Here is a 10,627-nt window from a genome sequence, read left to right as displayed (position 1 = left end):
CCGATCGTGTCAGATGTAGAAACGCGAAAGAACAGTAATAAAACTTCAGGAACACCGCCGAAACAAAGAAAAGTACACGAGTGCATGTGTGATGTTGTTTATGTGCTTCGATGTGAATCTGTTATTTTTAAAGTAGCAACCCTTCGTGAGCTATTGTTGTTATTATTTTTCTTTTTACTTAGCAACAAAACAACAAGGAAATTGACATGTGTTAGACTTATTATCATAGCGCAACTAAACTAACTAGTTCACGGTGTAAATTAAAGTTTACCCGCTTCAGAATACTAACAACCAGGGCACTAGCTATGAAAATAATGGCTCCAAATTTAAAAAAAAAAGTCGCCGCACGTGTTTTATCTGGCTTGGACTAGAAGTGAAACCTAGACAGAGATATGTATGTGACAAGACACCGCCTGATCCGGAAGTGAACAAAAAAACAAAACAAAACAAAACAAAAAACAATGCAGGCTAGCAATGAATGAGGTTACTACATCGTACCGGAACTATCTATTTAAGCAATGGACCACAAGTTTTTATGGTTTATCATGCCTCTAAACAATAGAAACTTGTAGTCTATTGCTTTTATATAATAATTCAGAAGACACGCGAAATTTCCATGAGTTTACTGGCACAATAAACCATAGCTGATTGTGTCCCGAAGTTGTACGGTACACAAAAGACTCTCGATGTTGTGAACAATTCCCGGGTTTTATGACAAAACGAAACGAAAATAATACAAAATAGTTTCTCTCTCGATCCTCGTGTTGTTTGCGTTGTGTTCGTGTCTCTCCTCTCTTACCTATTTCACAATACTTGTCTCTTATTACAATTTCACTTGTCAATCATCTTTAATCATCTAAGAACTAAATATGACATCCGGTTGTAACGCTACGCAGTCACGACAGTTCCCGTCAATTGACCACTCAGAGAGCGCGCATTCATTTAATTATGATATAAACGAACAATACCCACCGTAAGCTCATCCAGTGTTATGTTAAGCTCGACAACCATCAGCGTTGTCAGCGATAGAATCAGCGTCGCATCAGAGCGTAGGTGAGAAAGGTATCAATTCTAATCTTCAGTTTCACTTTTCAGCTAAACCTATGACGGTAAGCAACTTTGGATCAAACTTATCGGTCCGATTTAAGTCATTTACAATTCTTTAACTACCCTACGACTATAGGCCAATGTTTTCCCATTTTTGCTCTAGAAATGATTAAGAAAGCCTTTAAGAACGAGGATTCCTTTGGAGTCCGCACGCGACAAAAAGGGATTGATAGAGTCTTTATACAATATTACCGTATTCTAGTCCCCAGAGCCGCTTGTCCCTCTTAGCCGGCGGAGCCTTGGCACGAGGAGAAGATGGCTCTAACCCGAGACACATCATTTGATTGGCTAGATTTTCACTAAAAGAAAGTTTATTTCCTAACTGAAAGAATCCTCTGGTTGGTTTCTGGCTGAAATCTTTCGATTACAGACCTTAGCAGATATATATAAAAAAATAAATAAATAAAAAAAAAAAAAACCAAGGGAATTTAAAACAGAAGTAAACTTTTGATTGCAATTGGCATTCATTATTTTTCGTTATGGAGGACTTCGCAGAAAGGTTACCCTATAAGTCCGAGATTTGCTTGGTTCAGTGAATCTTTCGTTTGGCAACATATTTAATTGGACTTCTCGCTGAAGAAAAAACAGTTTGGCACAAACAAGAGGCCCCTTCTTGTTTTTGAAAGTCGTATAATTACGGTTAAGAAACATAGAAAGTGTTGAAAATTCTCGTGGTTTTTCTTTTCGCTTTTATCCAAGCCTAAATTTTTAAAAAGTCGCTGAGAACTGGAAAAAAGAATTTTCGCAAAATTGGTTTATTCTATGTTTTTTTTCTGAGTTTTTTTTTTACGAAAAAATCACTGCAAGTTTACTGTAGACTTAATGACTTATTCCAAGTGAATTTACTTTACTGGTAAGGATAAGCATTTATGTCAGTTTTTCGCTGCTTGTTTCAATTTTGAAAGTGGCTACTGTGCCTTAGCAAGATTTCCCATGGCATTGTCTTATGTCAACATATGTGTTTAAAGCGCGCTATTTACAATTTGCTATTACAATTGTCCTTGGATAAATTTGGCAGGAAATAACCAGCGTAAGACTTGTGGTATTCATTTCACAGCGCATTTCGGAGCATTGCAAATAACACTTTCATACAAACTGAGATTGACTTGAACAGATTTGTGCCGCTGTCTTTTAGCTTACCCTAACGAAATTCCCTTTAATATTCTCCAATTTTGCCTATCCATGCCCGTTTTTGGCTTTTAATTTTTTTTTTTCTGAGTTAATCTTTTCTGTTCTTCCACAATTTTAGGTCGTTATTGTGATATTACAGTTAGTTGTAGGACCAGAAGGAAAAAGCTTAAATTGAATTGCCTATAAGATTGGATGACCTAGCCCGTGTTGTCTCACTTGCTTGATGTAAGCCGCGTTAATAAGATGCCGGTAATCTGATAATGCGATTACCAAGCTAACAGTCATTCAATGGCCTATGTTAAAATGAGTATAAACGCCTTGGTTCCTTTATTGTAATGAGCAGCATGCCCTCATGTGCTGCTTATGGAAAAAAGGTAACGTGGCATGCAAGTGATAAATAAAAGAAAAAAAAAAGGGAACCATGTGAAACGCAATTGTAAGGTTAAGAGGTAAGGTCTGTATACGAGCGAAGTGGCCCATCAGGCCGGAGCTTATCCTGGTTTCTGTAGCATGAAGTGACTAGAAGTACTTCTAACCCCCCCCCCCCCTCCCCCCTCCCCTTGAATGGGATGCTAAGCCATAGCAGGGTTAACCCAGCACTAGGTTCACCAGTACTCATATATACTCTTGGGTGGAGAAAGGCTCTGTGAGAGTTACTTGTCTTCCCCAAGTACACAATACAATGCATGTCCCCGGTCAGGGCTCGAACCAGGACCGCTCGATCCGGAGATGACCGCACTAACCACGAGGCCACCGCACCTCCACAAAACGCAATTGTAACCCAACTTTATTTTCCCCTTGTCTGTACTCGTTGATCCTCTCAATGCGCATTGTTTCCAGTTAGTTCGTTGTCGTGGGTCCATGTTCGTTACCTCTACTTTCTCTCCCTTTAAACCTGCCGGGCTCACTGGGCCAATATAGTTTTCGTTCATTTTTCCTTTCGCGAAGGATATTAAAAGCTATATTCTTTTTTTTGTTGTTGTTGTTGCAGGTTTATGGACCGAGATGCGTGTGAGCTCGATAAACATGCAACAAAAATAAATAAATAAATAAATAAATAAAAAACAGAGCGAGACCAATATTCTCCCATACAAGCAAAGCAAATTCAATAAGGTATTTATGATAATGCCTTTTTTTTTTTTTTTGATCAATTGATGCGTCTTGGCGATCCATTCTCGGTAAATGCGCGAAAGTTAACGCATTTATTTGCGTTTCTCGCGTCGCTTTTTTGAACTTTTCGATAAAATTGCCCTTAAAACATGAAGGTGAAAGTTCCTACCTAACAAAAAATCTGTTTACTTTGAGCAATAGATTGCAAACGTTTTGTTAACGAGTTTCCAACTTCTTCGCATTATCTTAGTTTGTTTTAGTTTATTTCATCGGAAGACTGTTGCTTATTCACAATATTTAATACCATTCCATGTGATGGCAACTCGTTAGTAAAGCACTTGACTACGCCACAACAAGTTTAGTCACAATTTTAAAGAAACAGTTCATAGTTAAAATCACTGTAATCGTAGACTCATTTACCGCCTAAGTAGGGTACGACTTCCCGTGTTTCAATTGAAGGTAACAGGAGTCATTTTTTGTTCAAAGAAAAAAAATAGGAACTAGGGCTAAGAATTACATCAGTAGTTAGTAATAAATTACTAAGAGCTACTGAATCAAAGAATGAAAAGTAACTATCAGATATAAATTTGGGTTTGCCATCAAGTTTGACGTCGAGTGTAAGGTGTAATAATTTAACCAATCATAGTTACTAGAGTGAAAGCGTTAGGAAGTCCGGTGAACATCAAAGAAGCAAACAAACAGGCTAAGATTTATGTTAAAGGGTCCTTGACCCTGCACATGTTTTGTTTGAGCTCATTGACTACAGTACATGAATTACATAATCGCATTGCTTCTATTAGTTAGTTGTATGAGCACATATAACCACCTTTTGTATTTTGCCAGGTTTGGTGCAGGGTTAACCCCCAAAATGGCCAATAAAAACATACAACAAAGAACTTTGCCAGGTTTCCAAACCATTTCCTTCTATTGACTATGTAACAATAAAACTCGTTTTTTTTCTTTTTTCCCCAAAACGTCTGGCTACTGGGATGGCGGTACTTCTTCGACCATAATCCGGGACACTGAACCGTATCCTGTGAAGGCGTCACCCAGTGTAACACTACGGCACTTGCCTACTCAGAGTTGAACATTAACTGTGCCGCGTGGAATGTCTTCACAGTAACCTTCAAAGGAATGATGACGGTGGTTGTCTGGGATCTCTCCAATGTTAACCCAGTCAGTGTAAAGCACCGAGTCAATTGGCATGGGACCACTACATTCATTGCCGTTAAACTTAAAATACCATCTGTTGCAAGCATCATCGCCGTACACTCGAATGGTCCCCTGGTAAGAGACTTTGAGTGCCGTATTGTCATACAGCTTGTTAAAAGAGCAGTCCTAAAACGGAGAAAAAAAAGATTGTAATAAAAAAAAAAATGCAGAAAAGCTGTAGCCAAAAAAAGAAAAAAGAAAAAAGCAAGAATGATTAAAGGTTAAGATTAAAGCTGTAAAGCCGTATGAGTAGTTACAACATCAGTCATATAACAATCAACAGAGTTCAAGTTAGGAAACAAGTCGTTGTCTTTCGCCATCTCGTAGCGGAGTCCTCTCTGTCCGTTTGTGTTAAGGCTGGTTTTCAATGCCGCATAAGCATAAGATTCAGCAACATACGGAGACACAGCAAAATGTTGATCGACATAATCAGTGTTTTTTGTTAGGATAATTTCCAGAACTTCACAGCCCCTTAATGCGTCTGCCCATGTTGCTTACGATTATATACTTATCTGGTTGTAAAAAACTGCCTTAACGAGCTAAATATATAATTATTTAGAAAACAGCCCTAAGAAAATACGTGGGCTGATTGGTTAATAATCGTGTTTCTATTTAACAGTTAGATTATCAGCTCGAGATTTCTATCACGATAATTGACTCGGGCTGCGAGTCAATCTCAATCTCAATCGAGAGCGAATTGTTTAGTATAAATCTGCTATTCTTTCAAAACTTTATTTAAATCCTCTTCACAAACACTTCGAAAACGCCAACAAGCGGCCGTCATTTTGTTAAGAAGGGCAGACTGCTACGCTACTCAGTATCTATCACAAAATAGATAGTGAGTAGCGTAGCCAATCAGAGAACGGCATTTGTGATAGAACGCTAGCAGATTTATAATGGTAATTGAACTGAGTGGAGTGCAATTGGTCTGAAATCATACGCGTGATTTCAAAATCGAACGAGCGCGCAGCGCAAGTTCGATTTGAAATCACAAGTATGATTTCAGACCAAAATTGTACGACACGAAGTTCAATTGCCACTTTATTGGGTCCATTTTGAAATCGCACAATTTTATCGCCTTAATTTTTAGATTTTTGGTGTATTGTTCCAGTAGCCGGTTTGTTAAAAAACAGCGGAACCAGAAACGCCTTGACGTCTCATTTAGTATGCAAACGATGTCACGTGACGAAAACTCATCCGAGCATGACAAAGAAACAAGCAGTTTTGAAGTCATAACGAAAGTATTCTAGTCTACTTCAGGTATAAAAGTTCAATTCTCGTCGCCTGAATCAATGATGGGAGGCCTTTCTTTCTTCTGTGGTTGAGACTGAGACTTTTCATTGTCTTTGGAGAAGGAATTTGAAGGTGCATCCTGCGTAATTCTGCGATGGATTTCTTTTAAGTTGTGAAACTCCCTCGAGTGCACGATGCCCAGTGGATGGTAGTTTTTTTTTTTTTTCTTTCTTACCGTTTAATGGCATGATTTTAAGGGAGTCCAGCTCGTTATCATCTCCGTTTCTTTGTGTGACCTCGGCCAAAGCCTCAATACTTAGGACCTTGTCAAGTTCTTGCGGGGCCATTTGTTTCAAGATATTTCCAAGATGGCGGGACTAGCACCAGCTTCGTAAGACGTTCATTCATTCACTGTTGTGTGGAGCGGGGCGTATTTTGACTATGTTTATTCACAGCGACAGAGTCGAGCTCTTTTGTTGCTTCGTTTGAAACTACCGGAAACCTGGAAACATCTACCTTCTTGAGACGGCTCTGAATTTGTTGTTGTGTGGTTTTCGTTTGTTTATGTTATTTTATGGTATCATACGGATCATGAGCAGTTGTTGAAGAAAAATCGCCAAAATATTCGTCAAAGTGGACAATGAAAGTTGGAAACTTCCATTAGAGTAGGTCTTCAGTCTGAAGGAGCTCATGATCGTCATTCAGAGACTGTAATTAATTAAATTCGTCAATTTTTTTGGAAAAAAAAAACAACAATGACAACAAAATTTTGGCAATAGTAATGGCAAAATTCTCCACACAATGGCTTTTTGCCTTTCACTTTCTTGAAATTTTATTGATTACTTTAAACTAAACTTGAAATATGATTGGTTGTTTTGTTTTACTGTTCCATTGTCAGTGGCTGAGAAAAAAAAAATGCGATTTAGAACAAAAAATTGTGCGATTCGTGAATAAATCGCACCACGGAGAGCCAATCAGATTGCAAGGATAACCAGTGATTTCAAAATGGATTTAATAAATACTAAAACCCGATAGAAACACAGAACTAGCACGAGCTGTTGACGTGATGATGGCACGAGCAAAGAGAATTTTCATTTTGATAATCAAAGTAAACAAGTTGTTTTCCTTTTTTTTCTCGTCGCGGTGTTTTCTAGAAGAATTAGAAAACGTATTCTCCGTATTTCTATCGAGTTTTAGTATAAATCTACTAGCGTTCTATCGCGAATGCCGTTCTCTGATTGGCTACGCTACTCACTATCTATTCCGTGATAGCTAGCGAGTACCGAGGGAGTGGGTCCTTGTCGACAAAATGACGGCCGCTTCTTGGCGTTTTCGAAGTGTGAAGAGGATTTAGATAAAGTTTCGAACGACTAGTAAATTTATACTAGAACAATTGGATTATTCGCTTTCGATTTCTATCGCGCGATAGTTGGAAACTGGTGAAAGTTTGGGAGAACTCGAAAGAGCTTTGGAAACACACGCCAGCGGCTCGGGTTCCCACAGCATTTCTCGGTTCTATTAAACTTCCACTCGTGTTTCTATAACTCGCAGATACACGGAAAATGTTGTCTATTTCCTAAATATTAATACAATTCATCATGATCAAATACAAGAGACACTTTCTTCACCTAGAGGAGAGATGCAAATACCATGCGCAATGTAATATTTTTTTGGAAAATCTTTATTTTTTATGTGTCCAGTGTTTCATATAATATCTTGAAAACGAAAGACCGTTCAAAGGAAATCATAAGCATGACGTACAGGAGGCCCAAGCTTGCAAATGAGCGTCCATGGAGCTACATACACTAGTACTCAGGCTACGCGACAGTCGAAATATTAAGGATATTTATGGAAAAAAGGTTGTATTCTTAAGCCTGAAAAATAGCAAGTATGAATAAAGATAAACCTGCATCGCTTTACGTGTGTGTTTCTTTGGTTCCCGTGAGGTTTTCTATGCCAATCAGAGGCAATTTAGGTGTTTTTTAGCTTCACCTCTTCATATGCTTTCCCAAGGTTAGGCCCCTCGGGTGGGCGGGGATACTCCCAGAAAAATCGGGTGGGGATGTGCGGCTCGCTTAACAAAACCCTCACCCTATTTATGACAAAATCTGCGATATTTCCTTGTACCCTATCCTGATGACCTGACCAAGAATTAGATACCCTATTAATGAGTTTTCAGGCTGGCGCAGTTGCCATAAACATAATTTACGAAGGGCTTTTGTTGATGACCTTATGGCTGGTTTTCACATGACGTCACTAAAATTCTAACTACAAAACTATTGGTGGTTTTCAGTGTCACGTAATTCAGAATAGATCAAAATAAAAATCAATACCGGTCAATAGATAAAGTCCAGAATCTGGAAAATGAAAGAACGTAAATATGCAAAGCCTCTCGCCAAAATTCTGGTGACAGCAATTTTTCTTATGCGAGATATGCGGAGAAATTTTTTACCCAAATTTATAGAGATTTGTATGGAGACGCCATGCTGGTGCTCATCCATATGGGCACCTACATGGCGGCCGGAAACCAACAGAAACATCTGTCACTGAGTTTTGCCACGAAAGCGTGGATTTATCCCTCAAGGAACTCTAAAACATTAAAATAATACTTTTTCTAAGACATGAACTGTTCAGATAGCCAAGTTCCCCGAAATAAGTCACTTTTTTCGACCATCATGATAGCTCTCTAGGCCGTCATGTAAATGTCGCGTCACGCAAAAGCTTGTAAATTCAAGCGTAGTGTATCATAAAACCAAGAACCCATTCGGAGCGAAAATTTGTATGAAAATTAGTTTTCAGCTGCTCTTATACATCATTTAAGTAAAATCTCAGAAAGATCAATAGCTTTGTAGTTCGAATTTTAGTGACGTCATGTGAAAACCAGCTATTGATTTTCCTGAGATTTTACTTAAATGATGTATAAGAACAGCTGAAAACTAATATTCATACAAATTTTCGCTCCGAATGGGCTCTTGGTTTTGTGATACACTACGCTTGAATTTCTAAGCTTTTGCGTGACGCGGCATTTACGTGACGGCCTAGAGAGCTGTCATGATGGTTAAAAACGTGTCTTATTTCTGGGAACTTGGCTATCTGAACAGTTCATGTCTTAGAAAAAGTATTATTTTAATGTTTTAGAGTATCTCGAGGAATAAATTCACGTTTTTGTAGCAAAACTCAGTGACAGATGTTTATGTTGGTTTCCGGCCGCCATGTTAGTGCCCATACGGATGGGCACCAGCATGGCGTCTCTATACAAATCTCTGTAAATTTGGGTAAAAAATTTCTCCGCTTATCTCGCATAAGAAAAATTGCTGTGACCAGAATTTTGGCGAGAGTCTTTGCATATTTACTTTCTTTCATTTCCCAGATTCTGGACTTTATCTATTGACCGGTTTTGATTTTTATTTTATCTATTTTGAATTGCGTGACACTGAAAACCAGCAATTGATAATGATGAAAAAGATCCAATACATAACTACCTTATTAAAGAACATTTTAAAACGATGTACGTGGACTAAGTTTTCTTTGCTGAACAAAATCCAGTGTCGGTTCCAGAATTGCCAGACCCCCATCACACTTGCCCAGAATCTTTGCGGTTACTATCATCTCACTATTTGCTTGGACTAATACCGTATCCTCAACTACCACCCTTAAGCATTGATAATTGCTGAGCTTCCTCTCCTCTGCCAGTTTTGCTCCACTTCCACTTGTACTTGTCAACTCGGGGATGAATAGCTCCAGCTGGCCTCCAGGAGCTGCAATGATCTGACAAACATACCGGCACAAAAAATCCATACCCAAAATCCCTTCCAAGTCCATGTCCACAATCCACACCTCCTTTTGCACTGCCATGTGTTAAAATCATACGGTTCTCGACTTTCTCAAGCACTGGTCGCCTAGGTGCACTGATCTTCTCCAGTACTGCTGGGCTCAAAATCGTTATGTCCGAACCCGTACCCACCAGAAACTTGATGTCCACTCCCTCTACCTTACTGGAGATGTACAGTCCTAGCTGATCTTCATTTCCACGCAGAGTACCTGCTCTTGGATACAGGGGCCGTTGATAACGTCACGGGACCGAACTTAGGCCTTTTGGTTAGGCCCGTTCTCGTTTCCCTGGTTGTAACAGAGATTTGGGCAATTACGCGAAAAAATGTCCAGGCTTCCCAAAGTTCCAGCAATTCCCTACAACGACATGTCTTGGGCCCCACGAGCTAGCGAGCTCCATTCCAGGCAGGACGCTCCAGACAGGACGTTCAATTTTCTTCATTAAATTCTCCATTAGACGCCTCTTCTCTTCTCGATCTTTCTTCATTTCGGACAGTATCTTGCTGATGGATGAATCGAAGGTATCGCGTTGCTTGTCTGAAACTTGTGCATCTACCATATTCGCAGTCAGTCGGCCTGGTCTGAGACGTTGATGTTCGGATATACGACAAAGTAGTCCTTTTCTAGAACTTCCCGAACGGATAGGGGTGCTTCTGGATATACTTGCCTTACGAGTCGCTGGATCGCTTGTGCAAGTTCTGGAAGTGACTCGTCCTTTCCTCTGATGCAGCTTTTCAGTTGTGATCTAAACACTTTCATCTTTCCACCGTTACCAAACCGCAGCGACAATACTTCCCTGAGGGCCTGATAGTTCCTTCTCCAGTTTGAGTCCAAATCAGCAAGAACGGCTTGTGCACACCCTGACAAACTCGCGGCGAGGTAAATGACCATTGTAGACGTATTCCAGCCATTTAATTCCGCAATTAGTTCAAATTAAATTTGATAGTCGTCCCAAGACGTCTTTCCATCGTACGGCGAAGGCGTAATTAGGGGCTTTGCCGAG

This window comes from Orbicella faveolata, unplaced genomic scaffold (assembly GCF_042242905.1).
Source record: "Orbicella faveolata isolate gen_17 unplaced genomic scaffold, um_ofav_v1 contig_5, whole genome shotgun sequence".
Taxonomy (NCBI): domain Eukaryota; kingdom Metazoa; phylum Cnidaria; class Anthozoa; order Scleractinia; family Merulinidae; genus Orbicella; species Orbicella faveolata.
Note: the sequence above shows the minus strand (reverse complement) of the source record.